Source organism: Gossypium hirsutum, chromosome A11 (assembly GCF_007990345.1).
Source record: "Gossypium hirsutum isolate 1008001.06 chromosome A11, Gossypium_hirsutum_v2.1, whole genome shotgun sequence".
Lineage (NCBI taxonomy): Eukaryota > Viridiplantae > Streptophyta > Magnoliopsida > Malvales > Malvaceae > Gossypium > Gossypium hirsutum.
This window is the reverse complement of record NC_053434.1, coordinates 114497929-114522464: the sequence shown is the minus strand read 5'-3', so window position 1 is coordinate 114522464 and position 24536 is coordinate 114497929. Positions and strand designations below refer to the sequence as shown.

The 24536-nt window shown below is 35.4% G+C and overlaps 1 pseudogene; it reads right to left on the bottom strand.

Annotated features, from left to right (window-relative positions):
* Window positions 1-740: 740 nt before the first annotated feature.
* LOC121210072 ((-)-germacrene D synthase-like) lies at window positions 741-23350 on the bottom strand (annotated as a pseudogene).
* Between the last annotated feature and the right edge of the window lie 1186 nt (window positions 23351-24536).

Sequence of the window (24536 nt, the reverse complement as noted above, 5' to 3'; positions counted from 1 at the left end):
TTGTGTGCGGATAAAAATGAACTTATTGGAAATTAATAAAGGCTTTAAGGCGTGTGCCAATGCCAGTTTCTTTAAGGTTCTATTCGCCCTCACCTATATTATGGTGTGCAAAAAAGTTATTAGCAAATGAACCTTAAGGAAACAATGAAGTCCAATGATTGTTTAACGTCTTGCATTAACAAAAACAATCTACTGAGCAATGAGAGGAGCATAGCAAGGATATCAATTTCTAAAAAGAACTTATGCAGTAATTCTTTATAAAACAATCTAGGAATATAAAAGATGGTAGGAAAATAGAAAAAAAACTTTATTTTTATGTTTTTTTGTATATCATACAAATGAAATTTCACACCTATTTATAGGAGGTTTCATGTCTGTTCATAGAGACATAATTATCCAAATGGATAGGCATATATTTAGCAATAAACATAATTATTCAATACATATCTACTTAAATCATTATGACTATTTATTAATAGTCAAGTAATATAACTTTTGAATTTAAGAGACATAGCTAATAACTATAAATAGTACATAACTTTTGGTTTTTATTTACAACTATTGAAACACTATATATTTTGAAAATGTTCCATCCACGTTGATAATTACATCATTCCTTTTAAAAGCATAAAGCTTTGTTAATAAAAAAGAGATAATGCACAATAAACACTTAAACAACCCGAGCTACTTAAAGCATTCAACTCAGGAAAGGTTGGCAAGCAGAACCATGTTTATTTATTTTACAAATGAGCTGACAACTCGAGGATAAAACAATAAATTCCATGCAAATGCTGATATTTGAGGATGTACTTCTCAAAAGTGAGCTCGACTTCATTTGAACTTTGAATTCTTGAATCAATCAACAGGGAATTAATACTAGTTTTTGCTGCATCACTAACATGCGTGTAAGCATCTTCACCCTTGTGAAAGAGATCCATAACCCTTGCAAGATTTAGAATTCGATTAAGAGCCGACCTTGGTGTTGCTGCTGTTGGTTTCAAGCACTCTTCATTAATATCCTTCCAAGCATTGTTGATTTGCTTGTAGAACTCATTGTATGCCTCTTGCATTGACACATGTTGTTTCATGTAGCACTCCACAGCCGATGAAACATGTCCTCTCTCTTGCTCAAACTACAATAAAACATAATTTAATTTCAGCTAATGTAGAGCTACTCATCCATTGATGTTTTATGGGTTATGGCGATAAACAATAAGTAAATAAATTGTATATATTGTGGCTAACGATATCACTCATCAACCTACAAATAGTATTTGAAGCTCTACAAATTTTGGGGTCACTGAATGCCCAAATAAATGTTTCTTTTGTTATGCTGTCATCCATGCCAACACGAGATGCAATTGTAAGTAGTGGATAACGATAAGAAACTAATGCTATTGGCATATACTCCTCCATTGTTGGTATGTAATTTTCATGGAGCCATTTGGCCTCAGCATGGTAGACTTGACTTTGTTGCTTTTGTTAACAAAAAACCAGCTAATTTAGTTTATTAAGATTGCAAATTAAGTAGTTTCCTAGAAAATAAAACAAATTAGGTCATATATACCGCTTTTATCGCGAATTGGACACTATACTACACTTTAGACATTAAATCTTCCATTTCTTTATAAACATTTACGACTTCACTATACTACACTTTCTTGTAGTCTGGAAGTTGATCTATGCAATTGATATCCCACCTACAATATGTCACCAATTCAAATGGTTATTTCTATCTTAATTCAATAAAAAAAAACATTAACTTCTGATGATTTTGAAGAGAAGGTGAAAATAAATGTTTCAAGTGGCCTCTAAATTGCTTCCGTAAAGATTTCAAGTTCTTCATATGTGCCATATGCATCATAAATATCATCCAAAATTGATGTGAGCGATATTACTTTGATCATGAAAGTTCTAGCAATGGCACAATGGGGTTCAAAGTATACTCCCAATATCCAAAAATAACACTCCACCAATCTATCCCGTATAAAAGGAAAATTAGTTGCAACATCTAAACATTTCCACCACCTAAAACAAGAAAAAAAATAACAAAAAAAATAATGATTGTTGTAGGCCAATTTTAGCCCATTTACATCAAAACCCAATTTAGCCTTACCTAACCCACTAAAATTAAACCCAAAACCCAAAATCTTAACTACCCAAAGCCAAATTTACATCAAAACCCTAATGACCCAAACCCTAAACCCAAATCAAAAATAAAAAAACCTAGCCCACAACTTAAACTTTTCTCAACTAGCCACTCCTTTTCCACCACCAACTCCACTAGCCACACCTTTTCCACCACCAACTCCACTAGCCACTCTTTTTCCACCACCAACTCCACTAGCCACACCTTCTCCACCACCACTTGTACCTACAAATGAAGACATAAACAATAAAAAAATATTTTGTAAATGGCTATATAAGCCTTCTCATATTTTGTATATGGGAGGGGGGATTTTTTTTTTTTGGAGAGAAAGTTATTGTAAAGGATTTTTGGAGAGGTTTCTTTTTAAAGTAATTAAGGAGAAGAGTTATTGTGAAGGCTAGTTTTTGGAGAAGCTAGTTTTTTTGAAGATTAATCAAAGATCAAAGCAAAAGAGGTTTCTTTGTCTATTCTCATTTTAAGTTCTTTGTTTACTTATTGTTTTCCTTTCAATCTTATTTTGTTTCTTTTATACGAAAGTAAAAAAAAATAAAAGGAGGAAGCTTACCCATTTTTATCGAAAAAGTTTTTTTGAGGTCCGGTTGCCGTGTACGGTGGCGCTGGCGGCGGTCCGGTGACCGGACGATGGCCGACCTTGTGGCCGAAAATCATCCACCCTCTCCCTCTCTCTCCTTTTTTGTTATTATTATATTTCTTAATATTATATTATATATATTCTTTTAATATATTAGGTATATTTTAAATTCTATATTACGTATATATATATTTTATACTATTTTATGTATATATCTTTAATATTATATTATTTATATATATTTTTTTTACATGTTATCTTATGTATATATCTTAACTATATTATGTATGTATTTTTAACACTAGATTATGTACATATTTTTAATATTATCACGTATTTTTTTTATATATGTACATATTGATGTAGTATTATTAATAGTATTGATTTTTAAACATCATTATTATTTCTAATATATATATTATGTACATTTTTTATTTCTATTTTATTTTTATTTGTCAATATTAATTATTATTATTCTAATATTTTGATATTTTGATATTTTAATATTTTATATTTTATATATTTTATTATTCACATCATTATTCGCATTTTTTTGACAATAATATTCTTGGATTTTTTTACTATCATTTTAAAAACTTTTTACATTTTAATTTTAAGAATAAGGCAATGTACCAATTTTAACATTAAGTCATTGATTTCATCGCTATGTTGGGTGAAATTAATCGGCTCGTGTTAAAAACGGGACGTCCTTCTAAAAAACAAAAAAACTTGCAACTTCTCATTTCCTTCAATCGGATCACACTTAAATGTCAAATTGAATTCGTATTTTTGAAAATCAAGACAACATGTGTTTAATAAGATACCAATTTTGGGCGTCGCGAGGGTGCTAATACCTTCCTCGCGCGTAATCGACTCCCGAACCCTAAATTTTCTCTGGATTTTAACGTAGACCTAAACTTAGCCTTTTATTTGTTTTAATAAGAGATCTAATAGGTGTCCGATCACACCTAGGAAAAAGGATCGGTGGCGACTCCCTGTTTATTTCAAAAATCAAACGTCAAATTTCAAACTTTTTTCAATAAATCGCCACAATTAGCGACTAAGCTAAGCTAAAATTTTTACGTCGCTACAGCTGGCGACTCCGCTGGGGACAGCCTTGTTGAGAGTCGTGTCTGGAATTAAACACGTTTTGTCAAAATTTTCAAATTTCCTTGTTCAAAGTAAATATTTGGTCGTGATCCGAAAATCTCGTTTTCAAAATTCATGCATTTGTATCGTGCTGTAAATATTTCTTCTAACTTGCTTATTTGGTTGTTTTTCAGTTTTCAATTTTTATGGTTTTAATTTTGGTTTAGTTTCTTTAAGTAAAACGTAAAGGTTTATGAGCTGTTCCCCACACACCGTGCACTTGCATTTTCGCATAACATGAGCTCTCTACCCGGGCTCCGTCCGTTTAAGTGAAAGTAAACGCTACGCCTTCGTGAGTTAACTCGTCCCTCCGTACAGGCTAGTGAATACTTTCGGGTTACATATGACTTATGCTTTCGTGAGTTAACTTGTCCCTCCGCATAGGCATAAGTAAATGTAATCCCTCGAATTGAACTCGTGAGCCTGTGATAGGCTATGACCGAGGCTCCGTGTTAATCTTAGCAGATGATAGTACGGGCAATTCGAGTACCTATCTAGAACCAAAACCGCATATAATGAACCATACGAGCCACCTAACTAGAGCCATGCCGAACCTCCGCTCGTTTAGTAGTCACCGAAATAAGTACACGGGAAAAGCACATCTTACCTTCTATTTCTTTTACATTTGTGCTTTCTAAGCAAGGGAATCGAGTCCACTGAACCAAGTAGCTTAATTTGTTAGATTTTCCACAGTTTTTCTCTGTTTATATGTGTTGCGCTAACCAAGGTCGTTTGTCTGTATTTTTATTTTTCATCATGCATCGAAGGCATCTTGTTAGGAAGGTGTTGATTAGAGATTGGTTGCCAAAAACGGGTTTCTAATGGAGGAGTCAATTATACGAGTGACCGAAACGTTGTGTAATACTCCTTTGATTAAGGAAATGCCTAAATAGGGGCTATCTTGAAATCAACACCAATTTTTTTGCATTCCTTGCATAACTAATATTTTGACATTCATGCATTCATTCATGCATTCATTCATACATTGCATATCCCATACTCGATCGCTGAAGATAAAATATATAATTCGCAGTTGTAATACCACAAGACTGGAACCACGTCATCCGTATAAAACGCGCCGACAAGCTAGAGTAATGGAGAATGAATTCAATGAGAGAATTGAAAGGATGGAAAGGGCTCAAAAGGAATTACAAGAGCAACTGGCCAAATCGCAACAAGAGACGAGAGACCTAATGGTGAGATCTCGAGAGGAATCTCTCGAGCAAAGAGATCAGATGGCTAAAATGATGAAGATGATGACAACTTTGGTCAAAGGAAAAATGCAGAACCCCGATGTTATGGAACCTCAATCAAGAATTCACCACGATCAGGATCCACTCTATTCCCGGGATTCACTCCACCGCCCACATATACAACACAAAGAGGGTATACTCAAGAGGAACCCACTGGCTTGGAACATCGGCCTATGTCACCTACTCTACCCACTAATTTAGGGCAAGGAATATTCGCGTCGAATCCAGGGGCTAGTCCTGCTGATCCACTAGTTCCAGATCTGGATGACCCAGCAGAGGTAGCCAAGTTGAAATTGGATAACCATGACGCAAAATATAGGAGTCTAGAGGAAAGACTCAAAGTAATAGAAGGCACTGAAGTCTTCTCCGTACTAAGTGCCAAGGAACTCAGTTTGGTACCTGATCTAATTTTGCCCCCGAAGTTCAAAGTGCCTGATTTTGAGAAGTATGATGGGACAAGGTGCCCAAAAGCACATCTCATTATGTTCTGTCGAAAAATGACCGGTTATGTGAACGAGGATAAACTACTCATGCATTGCTTTCAAGATAGTCTAACAGGGTCAGCTCTTCGGTGGTACAATCAACTTAGTAGAGAAAAAATCCGATCCTGGAAGGACTTGGCGTCAGCATTTTGCGAGCAGTACAAGCATGTATCGGATATGGTGCCAGACCGTATGACCTTGCAAATGATGGAGAAAAAGCCATCAGAGACTTTTAGACAGTATGCGCAGAGATGGAGAGACGTCTCAGCTCAAGTGGAACCCCCATTAACAAAAATGGAGATAACCGTTCTCTTTATCAATACTTTAAAGGCGCCGTTTTATGACAAATTGGTGGGAAGTGCCACGAAAGAGTTTGCGGATATTGTAATATCTGGTGAACTCATAGAGAATGTCGTCAAGAGCGGTAGAATGGAAGGATCAGAAGGCTTAAGAAAAGCAGCACCCTTAAGGAAGAAAGAGCCAGAAGCCCACATGGTGGGAACTGGGAATCGTTACATTCTCAATTCGTATCCTAACCAACCCCGACCTCGAAATTATCCACCCCCGAATTTCTATTATCCCCCTCAAACCCCTTACTACCAAGCACCACATCCGTCCTGCCCCGTATACGCCACGAACAACCAAAGACCCGTCACCACTTTCCCACAAAACACGGTACCCGCCCAAAGCCAACCCAGAAACGAACCAAGACCATCAAGGCATAATCCCGAGAGACCGTAATTTACCCCCATCCCTGTGTCGTATGGGGAATTGTACCCAAAACTTTTAGAAAAACAGCTAATTTCTCCCCATTACATGGCACCCCTTAAACCTCCATACCCAAAGTGGTACGATCCAAACGCTAGTTGTGCATACCACGCAGGGAACCAAGGGCACTCTACTGAGAACTGTCTCGCTTTCAAAAGGAGAGTTCAAGGACTCATTGACGTGGGTATCCTACGATTCGATAGTGCTAGTAACGCCACGGGGAACCCGTTCCCTAACCATACCGAAGGGAATGTGAGCACAGTGGGGAAAGAGGATGAATGGAAGGTCAGAAGATGTGTATCAGAAATAAGGACGCCTCTGCAGAAAATCTGGGAGGTATTGGTTAAGAAAGGATTGCTCTGTCACTCTGATAGAATTTTTGGAGAAGAAGGTCAAAGTTTTTACAATTTTCATGGGATTGTTGGACATGACATTCAGTCATGTGAGGACTTTAAAAGGTTACTTCAAGACCGGATGGATAATAAGGAGATCAAGGTCCTTAACAAGAGTGAAGATGCCAACGAAAGAGAAGTATGCGTCTCTGATAGCCAATCATCAGGGCCCCCTTATAGTGCTGATCGACCGTTGGTAATTTATTACGACGCGGTGAGAGAGCCAGTGAAACCACAGATGGTAATTGAAGTACCATCTCCTTTCCCGTATAAGGACAACAAAACAGTACCGTGGAGATATGATGTTAATATCGTTACACCGGAAGTTGAAAAGTCCAAAGCCATAACTGAAGATGTTGGGGAGGTAGGTCATTTTACTCGAAGTGGACGATGCTATTCTAAAGAAGTTGAACCGGTAAAGAAAAGTAGCGACTCGAAGCAAAAAGGGAAAGCAGTGATGCACGAGGTCGAAGTCGAGCAAGAAATTCCACCCGTGCAAGAAACTAAAAAGCCTGTGAATGAGGATGAAGCTCAAGAATTCTTGAAATTTATTAAGCACAGCGAATATAGTGTGGTGGAACAATTGAGCAAGCAGCCAGCACGAATCTCAGTTCTATCTCTACTGTTAAATTCAGAGCCACACCGGAACGCTTTATTGAAGGTGTTAAATCAAGCTTACGTGGCCAACAACATATCTGTCGAAAAGCTTGATAGGTGGGTAAACAATCTGAATGCAGACAACTTCATCTCTTTTAGTGATGATGAGATACCGCTAAATGGTAGAGGTTCGGTGAAAGCGCTGCATATCACGACCCGCTACAAGGGCTACATAATACCGAACGTACTCATCGATAATGGGTCAGCGTTAAATGTTATGCCATTGGCTACGCTTTCCAGAATACCGATGGATTTGTCCTACTTAAAGCCCTGTCATTCCATGGTAAGGGCATTCGACGGGACGAAGCGCGAAGTCATGGGAAAGATCGAAATCCCTTTGGAAGTGGGCCCCTACATCTATGAGGTCGAATTCCAAGTCATGGACATTACACCCTCTTATAACTGCCTTTTGGGAAGACCTTGGATTCATTCTGCTGGAGCAGTCCCATCATCCCTCCATCAAAAGGTGAAATTCATCATGGATGGCTGTTTGGTCACAGTCGAGGGCGAAGAAGGCATCGTCGCATCTATCTCTGCTGATGCGCCATACCTGGAAGTAAGCAAGGACGCAGTGGAATGTTCCTTTCGATCCCCTGAATTCATCAATGCCACTTTCGTCGCTGAGGGAAATAGAATTCCGATGCCAAAACTGTCGAGAAATACCAGAATGGGTGTCAAGTTGACCGTAGAAATGGGAGCTCGTGCGAGAAGAGGTTTAGGGAGACATCTGCAAGGAATAGTGAGGGCTTTAAAGCCAGTGCACCACAAGGCCCGATACGGTTTGGGGTTCCAGCCTGACATGCGCCAAAGAAGAAGACAGTGGAAGAAGGATCAAGAGAGAAGAATTGCAAGAACTTTGGGCCGAGAACCAGAATGGGAACCAATAGAGTACCCTCCTTTGTCAAAAACATTTACATCTGCGGGAATGATGTACCCTGGACAAGATGATCCACGAAACATGCTGGGATTAATTGAAAGGGATTTTCAGAATGTCAGTATAAATGTCATTGACAAAGAAGCTGGTGCAAGTAAAGATGTCTCAAGGATATGCCCTTGCCCTCCTGGTTTCATGTTGAACAATTGGATTGCTGAGGAGCTTCTTGTAGTTTATAAGCCTTCAGAGTAATGCTAAACATCAACCTTCTATTGTGTCCTTAGATATAATGGAATTCTTTTGTAGGAGCTTGCATTCACTCTTTATCATTTAAGTGAATATCAATGAAGATGCATTTTGTCACGATTTTTCGCATTATCACTAATTTCATAATCATTTTCTCATTTCATAGCCTATCCTTACATTTGCCTCATTGTCATGACATAACATTTTGTTTGTTGTTTCCAATACTTGGATGTCCCCCGATAGCTTCCTTTTCCATTCAACTTTCAGGTGCTCAGATATTGACGACATGAATAAGCCCGTTACGAATCTTGAAATTGATTTTGAGAAGGCTGTTTGCTTAGGAGAATTTGAAGCCGAAGAAAATGCTGAAGATTATGTCTCGTCTCCTGAATTGTTAAGAATGGTGGAACAAGAGGATAAACAGGTTCTGCCTTATGAAGAATCTGTGGAAACAATAAATTTGGGCACTGAAGAGAGGAAACAAGAAGTGAAGATTGGGACTTCTATTTCAGAAAGTACCAGGCATAGTTTGATCACTTTACTCCGTGAATACAAAGATGTTTTCACATGGTCATACCAGGACATGCCAGGGCTAGATGAAGATTTAGTGGTCCATAAGCTCTCATTAAAGCCAGAATGCAAGCCCATCCAGCAAAAATTAAGACGGATGAGGCCCGAAATGCTGTTGAAAATAAAAGAGGAAGTCAAGAAGCAATTTGACGCTGGCTTCCTACAAGCCTCCAAATATCCAGAATGGGTGGCTAACATAGTCCCGGTACCAAAGAAAGATGGAAAAGTACGAATGTGCGTGGATTACTGTGACCTGAATCGAGCAAGCCCAAAAGATAATTTTCCCTTGCCACATATTGACACGTTGGTGGACAACACAGCAAAACATTCATTGTTTTCTTTCATGGATGGATTCTCGGGGTATAATCAGATCAAGATGGCCCCTGAGAATATGAAGAAAACTACCTTCATAACAATGTGGGGAACGTTCTGCTACAAGGTGATGCCATTCGGGTTAAAGAATGCTGGGGCAACATATCAGAGGGCTATGGTGACATTATTCCATGACATGATGCATAAGGAAATAGAGGTCTACGTCGATGATATGATTGCTAAATCTCGAGGAGAAGAAGAACATGTAATGAACCTCAAGAAGTTGTTCGAAAGGCTGAGAAAGTTTCAGCTAAAGCTTAATCCAGCCAAATGTACATTCGGGGCTACCTCGGGAAAGTTGCTAGGCTTCATTGTCAGTGAAAGAGGTATCGAAGTTGATCCAGATAAAATAAAAGCCATCCAAGAATTACCACCTCCGCGCACGCAAAAGGAAGTTAGAGGATTTTTAGGGAGATTAAACTACATCGCCCGATTTATCGCTCAACTTACCAACCAATGCGACCCAATCTTTTGGCTTCTTCGAAAACATAACCCGGGAGAATGGAACGAGGAATGCCAAGTGACCTTTGATAAGATAAAACAATATTTGTCCAGTCCTCCAGTGCTAGTACCGCCAACTCCGGGAAGACCATTAATTTTGTATCTGACAGTGTTTGAAAACTCAATGGGTTGCGTACTGGGGCAACATGATGAGTCAGGGAGAAAAGAAAAGGCGATCTACTACCTCAGCAAAAAGTTCACTGAATATGAGGCAAAATATTCGTCCATTGAGAAATATTGTTGCGCTCTGGTTTGGGTAGCTCAGAGACTCAGAAAATATATGTTGTATCACACGACATTGCTAATTTCAAAGCTGGACCCAATAAAATACATGATGGAATCGCCGGCACTATCAGGAAGAATGGCACGATGGCAGCTCCTCCTTTCGGAATATGACATTGCCTATGTAAGTCAGAAGTCGATAAAAGGGAGCGCAATAGCTGACTTCTTAGCAACTCGAACGACAGAGGAATATGAGCCTTTAAGATTCAATTTCCCAGACGAAAACTTAATGTGCATCACAGAAATAGAATCCGAGTCATCAAAAGAGAAGTCATGGAAGATGTGCTTTGATGGTGCGTCAAATGCTTTAGGGCATGGAATTGGAGCAATCCTGGTATCACCAGACGGGAATCATTATCCGTTCACTGCAAGACTGAACTTCTTCTGTACCAATAATATCATAGAATATGAGGCCTATATCATGGGGCTTCGTGCAGTTATCGAACGAAACATCAAGATCTTGGAGGTGTACGGGGACTCAGCCCTAGTGATTTACCAAATCCGTGGAGAATGGGAAGTGAGGGACTCAAAATTGATTAAGTACAGCGATTTAGTGGCTGGATTGATCAAGGAATTCAAAGAAATAACTTTTCATTACTTCCCACGAGAAGAGAACCAACTGGCTGATGCCCTAGCCACTTTGGCTTCAATGTTCAAAGCAAGTAGAGAAGCAGAAATAATGCCCCTCAAAATGAGCATATACGAGGTCCCTGCACACTGTTGTAGCATTGAGAAAGAAGTAGACGGACGGCCTTGGTTCCATGATATCTTAGAATATATCAGGAATCAAAGGTATCCCGAACAAGCGAATGAGAACGATAAAAGAACAATTAGAAGAATGGCAGCGGGATTTGTTCTTGATGGGGATATCCTGTATAAAAGAGGAAAGGATCAGATGCTTTTGAGATTTGTGGATGATGTTGAAGCCAGAAAAATACTTGAAGAGGTCCATGAGGGAATTTGCGGAACACATGCCAATGGTTTCAATATGGCCAGAAAGATCATGACACTCGGTTATTATTGGCTGACAATGGAAAGTGACTGCATCAATTTTGCCAGAAAATGCCACAAATGTCAAATCTACAGCGATAAAATTCATGTAGCCCCTTCACCCCTTCATGTCATGACTTCTCCGTGGCCTTTTTCTATGTGGGGCATGGATGTCATAGGGCCAATTTCTCCAAAAGCTTCAAATGGACATCGATTCATTTTTGTGGTTATCGATTACTTCACAAAATGGATTGAAGCCGCTGTTTGCCAACGTGACGAAGACTGCAGTGTGCAAGTTTTTGAAAAAGGAAATCATTTACCGATATGGTTTGCCTGAAAGAATCATCTCAGATAATGCCACGAATCTGAACAATAAGATGATGAAAGAAGTGTGCAAGCAGTTCCAAATAAAGCATCATAATTCCTCGCCCTATCGCCCAAAGATGAACGGGTCTGTTGAAGCAGCTAACAAGAACATTAAGAGGATCATTGGGAAAATGACTGAGACATATAAAGATTGGCACGAGAAACTTCCATTTGCTTTGTTTGCATATCGCACATCTGTGCGAACATCTACGGGAGCAACTCCTTTCTCTCTAGTCTATGGAATGGAAGCTGTGCTACCTATCGACGTTGAGATCCCCTCTCTGCGAGTATTGATGGAATCAAAGTTAGAAGAAGCAGAATGGGTTCGAGCTCGATATGATCAGTTGAACCTCATTGAAGAAAAACGTCTAAGGGCAATTTGTCATGGGCAAATGTACCAAAAGAGAATGATCGCAGCCCATGACAAGAAGGTACGACCAAGAGAGTTCCATGAAGGAGAACTCGTTCTGAGAAAGATTCTCCCAATACAAAAAGACCTGCGAGGAAAATGGGCACCAAATTGGGAAGGACCATACGTTGTAAAAAAGGCATTCTCAGGAGGAGCTTTAATCCTTACCGAGATGGATGGGAAGGAGTTACCAAATCCGGTGAATTCAGATGCAGTGAAGAAATATTATGCTTAAGATGAAAACCCGAAAAGGGCATCCTAAAAAAAAAGGGATTAGGGCAAAAATCCGAAAAGGGCGTCTTGATTAGTACAAAAAGATTAGGATGAAAATCCGAGAGGGCGTCCTAATGAAACAAACCTGGCGGTCGAACGATAGGTCAAGTAGTGAGACTACAGTATTTGAAACACTTCTGAAAGCTCGAAATTTTCTACGTAAGAAGCCATGCTCGAAAAGATTATTGATTGAGGAACGTGGAAGAGTTCATGTGTTGAATATCTAGAGCATTTGTATCCGTTGAATACGACCTTTTCTTTCTTTTTGACATTTTTACTCTCATTGGTTAACTTTCTTTGTTTGCCACATTTGAAATAAAGGAATATGAGATATCCTTTTTATCCCTACCTGACCATTTTCATGCATCTCATTATGTGTTTATTTAATGATAAATAGTGAAATGACATACTCTAAACAAAAGAAATGTCAAGCATTACCCGGATAAGAATTCGATAAGTGCAAGATCTTCAAAGCAAGAACAAAGTTTAACCAAGGGCAAAAGGGTGATATCTGAGAAACGTCGATTACTCGTAAAGCTCGAAGACAGGTATGAGGCCTGAAGAGAAGGTCGAGAATCAAAGCAATGAACGCAGATCCTCAACAATCATGGCGAAAATGACATACGACCAATATGCTTAAGGAGCACTGCATAATCATGTAGGCATAAAGGCATTTAAGACAAACATGTGCATATCATGATGACATCATGCATGGCATATACAGGTAATCCAGTAAAGCAAGAAATCTTGAATGAGAGTCGCACTGAATCAAAGGAAAAGATACCCGAGTTCTACCAAAGAACTGGTTTTGGTATTTTGATGTTTAATATTCATGCTTTCCAAGGAAAATCAACTCATATTGCGAGAGATGAGTTGAGCCTCAAGACACGTTGAGGTATTTTTAATTTTTTTTTTCAAAATCAACTCATATTGCGAGAAGTGAGTTGAGCCTCGGGGCACGCCGAGGTATTTTTAGTTTATGTTTTAAATTGACTCATATTGCGAGAGGTGAGTTAAGCCTTTTAATTTTTGTTTTTCAAAATCAACTCATATTGCTAGAGGTGAGTTGAGCCTCAGGACACGCTGAGGTAATTTCAATTTCTGTTGTTAAAAAAATCAACTCATATTGCGAGAAATGAGTTGAGCCTCAGGACACGCTGAGGTAATTTCAATTTCTATTTTCAAAATTCAACTTATATTGCGAGAAATGAGTTGAGCCTCAAGACACGTTGAGGTATTTTCAATTTCTGTTTTCAAAAAAAAAATCAACTTATATTGCGAGAGGTGAGTTGAGCCTCGGTTCACATGTTGAGGTATTTTCAATTTCTGTTTTTTAAAAAAAATCAACTCATATTGCGAGAGGTGAGTTGAGCTTCAGATTACACACTGTGGTATTTTTTTCAATTCATATTGCGAGAGGTGAGTTGAGCCTCAGGACACGATGAGGTAATTTCAATTTCTGTTTGTCAAGAATCAACTCATATTGCGAGAGGTGGGTTGAACCTTTTAATTTCTACTTTTTCAAAATCAGCTCATATTGCAAGAGGTGAGTTGAGCCTCGGGGCACGCTGAGGTATTTTCAATTTTTGTGTTTTAATTTCAACTCATATTACGAGAGGTGAGTTGAGCCTCAGGACACGCTGAGGTATTTTCAATTTTCGTTTTTTTAATTTATGTTTCAAAAAAAATCAACTCATATTGCGAGAAGTGAGTTGAGCCTCAAGACGCTGAGGTAATTTCAATTTTTGTTTGTCAAAAATCAACTCATATTGCGAGAGGTGAGTTGAGCCTCAGGACACGCTGAGATATTTTCAAATTCTATTTTTATCAAAAAAATCAACTCATATTGCGAGAGGTGAGTTGAGCCTCGGGACACGCTGAGGTATTTTCAATTTTTGCTTTTTAAAAGAATCAACTCATATTGCGAGAGATGAGTTGAGTCTCGGGCCACACGTCGAGGTCCTTTCAAATTCTGTTTTTAATTTCTTTTTTTTTAATTTATGTGTTTCAAAAAAATCAGCTCATATTGCGAGAGGTGAGTTGAACCTCAAGACGCTGAGGTGTTTTCCATTTCTATTTTCAATTTCTGTTTTAATTCAAAAAATCAACTCATATTGTGAGAGGTGAGTTGAAACTCAAGTCACATTGAGGTATTTTCAATTTATCATCAAAAAATCAACTCATATTGCGAGAGGTGAGTTGAACCTCAAGACCCATTGAGGTATTTTCAACTTCTGCTCAATTTATGTTTTTCAAAAATCAACTCATATTGTGAGAGGTGAGTTGAGCCTCACATGCTGAGGTGTTTTCAATTTCTATTTTTCAAAAAATCAACTCATATTGCGAGAGGTGAGTTGAGCCTTGGCTTACACACTGAGGTATTTTTCAATTTCTGTTTGTCAAAAAAATCAACTCATATTGTGAGAGGTGAGTTGAGTCTCGGCTCACATGCTGAGGTCTTTTTAATTTCTGCTTTTCAATTTCTGTTTTTTCAATTTATATTTTTCAAAATCAACTCATATTGCGAAAGGTGAGTTGAGCCTCGGGACACGCTGAGGTAATTTCAATTTCTGTTTGTCAAAAATTAACTCATATTGCGAGAGGTGAGTTGAGCCTCGGCTCACATGCTGAGGTCTTTTCAATTTCTGTTCTTCAATTTCTGTTCGTAAAAAAAATCAACTCATATTGCGAGAGGTGAGTTGAGCCTCAGGACACGCTGAGGTATTTTTAAATTTCTGTTTTTCAAAAAAATCAACTCATATTGCGAAAGGTGAGTTGAGCCTCGGGACACGCTGAGGTAATTTCAATTTCTGTTTGTCAAAAATTAACTCATATTGCGAGAGGTGAGTTGAGTCTTGGCTCACATGCTGAGGTTTTTTTAATTTCTGCTTTTCAATTTCTGTTTTTTTCAATTTATATTTTTCAAAAATCAACTCATATTGCGAGATGTGAGTTGAGCCTTGGGTTCACATGTCGAGGTATTTTCAAAATCTACTTTTGCGAGAAGTGAGTTGAGCCTTTGCTCACGTGCTGAGTTATTTTCAATTTCTGCTTTTCAAAAGAATCAACTCATATTGTGAGAGGTGAGTTGAGCCTTTGCTCACGTGCTGAGCTATTTTCAATTTCTGCTTTTCAAAAAAATCAACTCATATTGCGAGAGGTGAGTTGAGCCTCGGGTCACACGCTGAGGCGTTTTCAATTTCTGTTTTTCAAAAATCAACTCATATTGCGAGATGTGAGTTGAGCCTTGGGTTCACATGTCGAGGTATTTTCAAAATCTACTTTTGCGAGAGGTGAGTTGAGCCTTGGCTCACGTGCTGAGCTATTTTCAATTTCTGTTTTTAATGTCTAGTTTTACAGAGTCAATTCATTTTGCGAGAAATGAGTTGAGCTCAGGATCACATGCCGAGTAAAGAATCAATATTAGAGCTGATTGAAGACACCATATTTTGTCTCCCTGAAGTTGCAGTGGAATTAATCGAGGATATCAGATCTTGCCTTTCTAAAGTGGCAGAAGAGAAGACCCAAAACCTTATCTCACTGAAGCAATAGAAGAGCATATTGAATTACATTGGAACAGATTGAAGCTACAAGGCATATCTCCGAATTTGCAGTGGATTGAACTAAAGCTACAAGATGCGATGGACTGGAAAGAGACTACCTGGATGAGAAGAGCACCAAAGAAGTCCATACTTAGCAAGACCGGGCAAAATTGGCCTTTCTTTATATCTTTGCTCTATTCTCGTTACACGATAATAAGCAAAGAGGGGCAGCTGTTGTAGGCCAATTTTAGCCCATTTACATCAAAACCCAATTTAGCCTTACCTAACCCACTAAAATTAAACCCAAAACCCAAAATCTTAACTACCCAAAGCCAAATTTACATCAAAACCCCAATGGCCCAAACCCTAAGCCCAAATCAAAATAAAAAAACCTAGCCCACAACTTAAACTTTTCTCAACTAGCCACTCCTTTTCCACCACCAACTCCACTAGCCACACCTTTTCCACCACCAACTCCACTAGCCATTCTTTTTCCACCACCAACTCCACTAGCCACACCTTTTCCACCACCAACTCCACTAGCCACTCTTTTTCCACCACCAACTCCACTAGCCACACCTTCTCCACCACCACTTGTACCTACAAATGAAGACATAAACAATAAAAAAATATTTTGTAAATGGCTATATAAGCCTTCTCATATTTTGTATATGGGAGGGGGGGTTTTTTTTTGGAGAGTTTTTGGGAGAGAAAGTTATTGTAAAGGATTTTTGGAGAGGTTTCTTTTTAAAGTAATTAAGGAGAAGAGTTATTGTGAAGGCTAGTTTTTGGAGAAGCTAGTTTTTTGAAGATTAATCAAAGATCAAAGCAAAAGAGGTTTCTTTGTCTATTCTCATTTTAAGCTCTTTGTTTACTTATTGTTTTCCTTTCAATCTTATTTTGTTTCTTTTATACGAAAGTAAAAAAAAATAAAAGGAGGAAGCTTACCCATTTTTACCGAAACAGTTTTTTTGAGGTCCGGCTGCCGTGTACGGTGGCACCGGCGGCGGTCCGGTGACCGGACGATGGCCGACCTTGTGGCCGAAAATCATCCACCCTCTCCATCTCTCTCCCTTTTTTGTTATTATTATATTTCTTAATATTATATTATATATATTCTTTTAATATATTAGGTATATTTTAAATTCTATATTACGTATATATATATTTTATACTATTTTATGTATATATCTTTAATATTATATTATTTATATTTTTTTTTTTACATGTTATCTTATGTATATATCTTAACTATATTATGTATGTATTTTTAACACTATATTATGTACATATTTTTAATATTATCACGTATTTTTTTTATATATGTACATATTGATGTAGTATTATTAATAGTATTGATTTTTAAACATCATTATTATTTCTAATATATATATTATGTACATTTTTTTTATTTCTATTTTATTTTTTATTTGTCAATATTAATTATTATTATTCTAATATTTTGATATTTTAATATTTTATATTTTATATATTTTATTATTCACATCATTATTCGCATTTTTTTGACAATAATATTCTTGGATTTTTTTTACTATCATTTTAAAAACTTTTTACATTTTAATTTTAAGAATAAGGCAATGTACCGATTTTAACATTAAGTCATTGATTTCATCGCTATGTTGGGTGAAATTAATCGGCTCGTGTTAAAAACGGGACGTCCTTCTAAAAAACAAAAAAACTTGCAACTTCTCATTTCCTTCAATCGGATCACACTTAAATGTCAAATTGAATTCGTATTTTTGAAAATCAAGACAACATGTGTTTAATAAGATACCAATTTTGGGCGCCGCGTGGGTGCTAATACCTTCCTCGCGCGTAATCGACTCCCGAACCCTAAATTTTCTCTGGATTTCAACATAGACCTAAACTTAGCCTTTTATTTGTTTTAATAAGAGATCTAATAGGTGTCCGATCACACCTAGGAAAAAGGATCGGTGGCGACTCCCTGTTTATTTCAAAAATCAAACGTCAAATTTCAAACTTTTTTCAATAAATCGCCACAATTAGCGACCAAGCTAAGCTAAAATTTTTACGTCGCTACAATGATAAATATATGTCAATAGTTGGCTTGTGTATAGGTCTGGCTATGAATAAGGTTACCTGTTCATCTTGCTTAACTCCTCCTTGTGTAAGTGTTGTACCATGTCGAAATCTAACTTTGCAAATTTCATTAAATTTTTGTCAACGGTAGCATATCCTTCGCATATAGGAATGTAACTCCTAGCAACCAACCTTGGCAAGCTCTTGCGAAGGGGTTGCTGCAGTGCATTAGCAATTTGTGTAGAGAGAGGATAATCCATCGTAGTTTCTGCCAACTTTAGATGGAACATAGTGAAAGCAAGAGCTTCCTCTAATATAGTTTCTTCGTGCAGTTGAAAGTGTGCAACTTCATACAATTCTAGCATGCCTTTCACATCACTGATTAAGGATTCTTTAAATTTCCCTTTCTCATTAATTTTGAAATATTATTTTCCTTTGGTATAAAGGAAGTCACAATTTGAAAACATAAAATAAAAAATAAAAGAGAGAGGAAGCAATGAGTCTGAATCCCAAAGATTTGCAACCTCTTTTGATATTTTAGATTGTGAACTTTTTTTTAGTTTATATATATAAGGAGGAATTCACTTAAATTATATCAATTAAATCATTGAATTTATTAATATAATGATATTTATCATTTATATAAACTTTTAATCAATTAAATATTTTTATAATATCTACCTAGAGTACTATCTTTAATTATTAATATATATATTGCTTCTAACAAATTAAGGCATACCACAACAAACATTGAAGCCAGGCTCTCTCAGTAGACGAAATCGAACAGAAGCAATGTAGAGGTCATCATCAATCTGAGCATTATTGCAATGATGATGATATATAATATGTAAAGCATCTTCTATCTCTTTCTCAAAATGATAAGCCACGCCTAAGGGTTGGATTGCATCAATTATGTCCAAATTTTGGTAAGGTTTATCGGTACTTATCACCAACATCCTCCTCACTTGTTGCTTCAGTTCTTCGTATTGTAGATGAGCTTTAGCATCTATATTTTGTTCATGTTTGAAACGCATTCAATTCATTCTAAGAATCACATTATTAATTGTATTTTAAGGCTATACTTATAATCAATTTCATATTATGTTACTCAACATTTTCAATATTTTTTTATCTAACATTTATGTCAAATACAGAATGAAATGAAAATAAATATATAATTTTCTTTTGAAAGAATATATAATCTTTCAAATATATATATATAAAAACCTTTAAAATGGTAAAAGTATCATGGAGGCCCTTATATTAAGAGTGAGATTTCATTTTGCACCCTCTACTTAAAATGGGCAAATTAGTCCCTATACGTTAGATTAAAGAGTTCTGTTAACAAATTTAATCTATTTTTACTGTTAAAAATTGATCTTTATACATCAGCATTGTTGAGGCCCAATTTTGGCCCAAAATAAACCCCACTACCCAATTACAATAACTAAACCTACCCAAGCCCAATACCCAAGACTAACCCAAACAACAACAAGCCCAATCCATTAAAAATCAGAAACAGAAAAAAAAACCTAGCCTAATCAGCTGCTGCCGCCACACTTGTCCCATCGCCCCATGCCAGTCACCTGCTCCACCTGCCCCCACCGCCACTGTGCCACCGCTCCACTTGCACCTGTAAGCATTAAACGAGAATAGACAGAAAGCAAGAAAGAGAGCAGTGTAAACGAATATATAAGCAAAAACATACGAGGTAAAACTCTCTTTTTTTTTCTCCTTTTCGAATGCAAAGAAAAGAAGTAGATTCAAGGAAATATAGCAAGCAAACAGAGAGGTCTATCGTGTAAAGGTCTCACCTTTTCGTTTATTTTTTCTTTTCTTTTCCTTCCGAATATACATATATCCATTTTCTTTTTTTTTATTTTCTTTTGTTATTTAAAAATAGCATATACATGGTCACATGAAAATATAAAAAAAAAATAAAAAAAACATAATACCTTTCGAAATTTCGCGCGGTGGCCGGCAACGGTGGCCGGCGGTGACCCTGTGGTGGTCCGGCGACTCCTCCTGGCCAGGATCTGGGATTTTCCCAAAGAAAAAGGGAGAACTCTCCCTCTTTTTTTTCTAAAACAGCAAAGAAATGAATGGTTTTAAAAAAAATTTGGGTTTTATAGGCTGACCAAAACGGCAGCGTTTTGGCCCTCCCCCCCAAGGCGTAAAACGACATCGTTTTGGGGTGGAGCGGGCCGACCCGTCCCGTCCGGCATGGAATCCGCGTGTTTTTTAAGCGGAGGGGTTATTTGCGCTTTTGACCCCTCCGCTTTTTCCTGATCTCGCAATTAAGTCTTTTTTACTTTTTTTATTTCAATTTCACCTTAAAATTTATTTTTGGTTTCATTTTGGCCCCCATTCAAACGACGTCGTTTTAAGGGCTCGGGTAAATTGCCCTTTTGGCCCTCTACAGTCGCACGCGCATTCAAATGGGTCCCTTTTGTTATATTTCTCTTTAATATTGGCCCCAAAACTTCATACTTGTTTCGAATTTAGTCCCTTTTTAGATTTAATGTGGTTTCTATATTATTTTTTACCATTTTTTATTTTAAATATTATTTATTATTCTATCTATTACTTTCATATTATTATTATCAGCATATTTTACTATTATTTAGACATTTTTAGTTTTAATTAATACTTACATATATTTTATATATATTCATATAGTTTTTTTTTATTAATATTCCTAATATATATTTTATATACACACATTTAAATACTACATCATACTCCATATTATGCATATACATATTAACATTACACCATGTATATTTTTTTATAAATATTATATATGTATATATATTTTTAATATATTATATATATTGTGTACATACTTTTAGTATTATCATGTATTCATTTTAATATATATGTATATATCTATGTAATATCATTAATATTTATTTATTTATTTATTTTTTAAACATTATTTTTTTTAGCATGTATATACTATGTAAATATTTCAAATATTGCTTTTTTATTATGTATATATATTTTTTTATACGGATACATTTTTTATATTACGTGTATATATCTTTTAATATTGTATTTTTATTGTTATATATATACCTTAATACTATATCATTTATATATTTTTATTTCTCATATTATCTTATGTTTATGTTTTTTTCTAAACCATACCATGTGTATGCTACTACTATATATTTATTTATATAGTTATTAATAGTTGTTTTTAATATTATGATTATTTCTAATATGTATGTATTATGTATTTACCTCTAATACTATATATTGTGTATTCTTACTATTATCATTACTATATGTATTATTCTTATTATTAATTTTTATTATTTGACATATTATTGTTATCACTTTTTTCTTTCTTACTATCATTGCATTATTATTATTTTTTTCATTTATTTATTTTCTCATTACTTAGTTATTTACGTTTCTTATTCATTCATATTTTCGTTATTATTACGCTTCAGACATTATGTTTATTCGTTTATTCATATGTGTCTCAATGTATCTGCAAATTTACATTATTCGTCATTATTATTGTTTAGATCACCACCTCTGTTATTATTATTATGCATGTTAATCCTGCGATTTGTTTCTCATTTCACCATGTGATTATGATTACGTTGATCCTTTACTCGACGCATATAATTGCGTTTTCTAAAATAAAACAAGTTTTGTATTTAGACAATTCGAGAAAATTGTGCCCTAACTTACTGGGTTTCGGTTTTTCTCGTTTAATCTAAGTAACGACATAATCCCATAAATCCCATTAATTTTTTTTACTCGATGCCTTAAAATAAATCTTTTATAAAAGTGATATTTCGTATTTGGTAATTCGAGACAATCGTGCCCTAACTTACTGGGCTTCGATTTTTCTCATTTAACCTAAATAACGGAATACTCTTTTAAATCCCTATACGTGTTTTGAAAAATGCTTATTCTCGGAGATACGAAGTGTTGTGCACTAAAAATACTTATTCTCGGAGATACGAAGTGTTGTGCACTAACTTACCGAGTATGACATTTTGTCACCTCGAAATAAGAATTTGTTTTAAAATAAAGGTGATATTCAGTGTTTGAGAATTCGAGAAAACGTGCCCTAACTTACTGGGTTTCGATTTCTCTCGTTTACTCTAAATAATCGAATGCCCTTTTAATAAATTAAAATACGCAAATTTTATATAAAAGGCAAGCTCACTCTCGAAAATTCAATATGTCGTGTCCTAACTTACTGGATGTGACATTTCATATTTTGAGACGAGAAGGTCTTTAACATTTGAGCTTTTTACAAAGAGGGATCGTATTTCAAAGTCTTTCAAGTTTTTTAATATTCGACACTAAGACACTAATTAATCAACTAGGTACCAATTTTTGGGCGTACCGAGGGTGCTAATCCTTCCTCGTGCGTAACCGACTCCCGAACTCATTTTTTGTTTTTCGTAGACCAAAAAATTATCGTTTTAGTAAATCTTAACTTTTATTAAAATGATCAATTTAAGGTGACCCGATCACACCTCACCAAAAAGGATTGGTGGCGACTCCTCTATTCGTTTTCATTTTCAAAATCTAAGTCGATTCCCGTTTTTTCAAAAAATGGTTACGACAAGCATAACAATAATTTGTATTCTCAAATGATAGCGGCAAGATTTGCAGTCATTGTGGAAATTTCATTTTCCTTATGATTAATATCTTACTCACAAGGGGCAGAAGTCACAAAATCTCATAATTTACAATCAATTCATTCAATATTTCCTTTTTTAGAGGACAAATTCTCACATTTAAATTATGTGTTAGAGGCACTAATACCTCATCTCATCCATCTAGAAATCTAAGTCCAAGCCCTTCGCTACTGGGTAAAAGATGCTTCTTCTTAACATTTATTACGGTTCTCTCTCTACGAGTATTGTAATTTGAAGAGTTTTATTACTCCAAATAAATCTATTTCGATTTTTAATCCAAGATTATTCTTGTTCCTATATACTTCTCATACATGTGAATACGAATCTATTTTCCTTTTTCTCCGTAATCAATCTTAAGGTATATGTGGCATAAGTGTCTTGTTATTTCGTCAACTACAGCAGTTTTTAACATAAAAATAGATAATTTTTTAACGTGAAATGACCAATTTATTTTTTAATCTAACATACAAGAAATAATTTACCTATTTTTTAATTAAAAGAGAGAAAAATGAGATGTGAATCTTAATACAGAAATTCAATCATACTTTTACTCTTTAAAATCTATCTATGAAATACATGCATGACACAAATAAACACAAGATATTCACAGATAAGAAACATACCATTTCAGCAAGAGAAGAGAGGAAAATGTCTCCCCAAAAGTTGGGATTAAAATCGGCCAAATGGCGATTTTCCTTTGACATTTTATTATCTTGAGTTGCAACAAGATTTGCAGAATTTTGAGAAGACATTTTTTTTCTTTGTTGTGTGCTAAAAGCTATTTGAGATTTGTGTGATCCAAATGCTTTTCTAAGTTGCATGCATTTATAGGCGGCACGCTTCTTTTCTTCATCACCGAGCATTTGAGCTTTTCTACTTTTCTATTAGAATTTATTATGAGGAAAAATAATTCTAGTAATAGTAATTTTCTTACCATTACACCATGAGAAAGTAGAGAGATGATAGAGTTTAAACTTGTACCATTGAAGTGTCAGATAAAAGTTCTAATCACTATTCCAAATAAGCCTTGATTAAATAATATATATATTTAAAAAAAAGTAATTATATGTGGAGAAAAATTATAGTAGTAATTAACTAATTATAAATAACAATGTGTAATAATTGCTTGACTAGAAAAAAAAAAGAATTTAGTAGCAAACAAAAATATATAACTCCCATATAAAAACTCGTTAATTTAATTATAAATATACTTATCATGAGTCATAGTTCGCATACCGAAACAAATGTTTTTTTTTTTCTTTATGGAGAAAATCTTAGCTTGGAAGTAGCAAAGAGTTGCAAATGTCAAGATTCAAATCCCATATCAAGCTAGGGGTATATCTTTAAATGTAAATGTTTGAATTATATTCCTAGTAGAAAAATATTAAATAAAATTAGTATATCATGAAACTTGTATAAAATTAATATATCATGAAACTTGTGTCTTATTTCAATATTTTTATTTAAAAAATTGACACATTATTTTAAATTTAATTTCTTTCGTAATAAAAATACTAAAATCACATTAATTATTAAAAAATATATAAATATGATGGTATTCCAATTTCATTTAATCCTCAACCATCCACTGCACTTGAGAATTAAAAAATGTCTGAAATAATAACACAAAAACTTTACCAAGGTAATAATAAGGCTTGAATCTTAAAAAATAATAATAATAACTCACATTGTGCCTGCAAACGCTATTTTTTAAATCGAATTTTTTAATATGATAAGCCATAATTCTTTTTAAAATTTTAATATTTTTGAAATTTTTAAATTATATTGTAATTTTAAAAAACTATATTCAAAATGGATTTGGACTCATGGTTGTTTATATTCAAAAAGATATTCTATATTTGAATTTTTATTGTAATTTAAGCTTATATATTTCATAACCATAATAATAATGAATTTGAGTTTATATGTTATATGTAT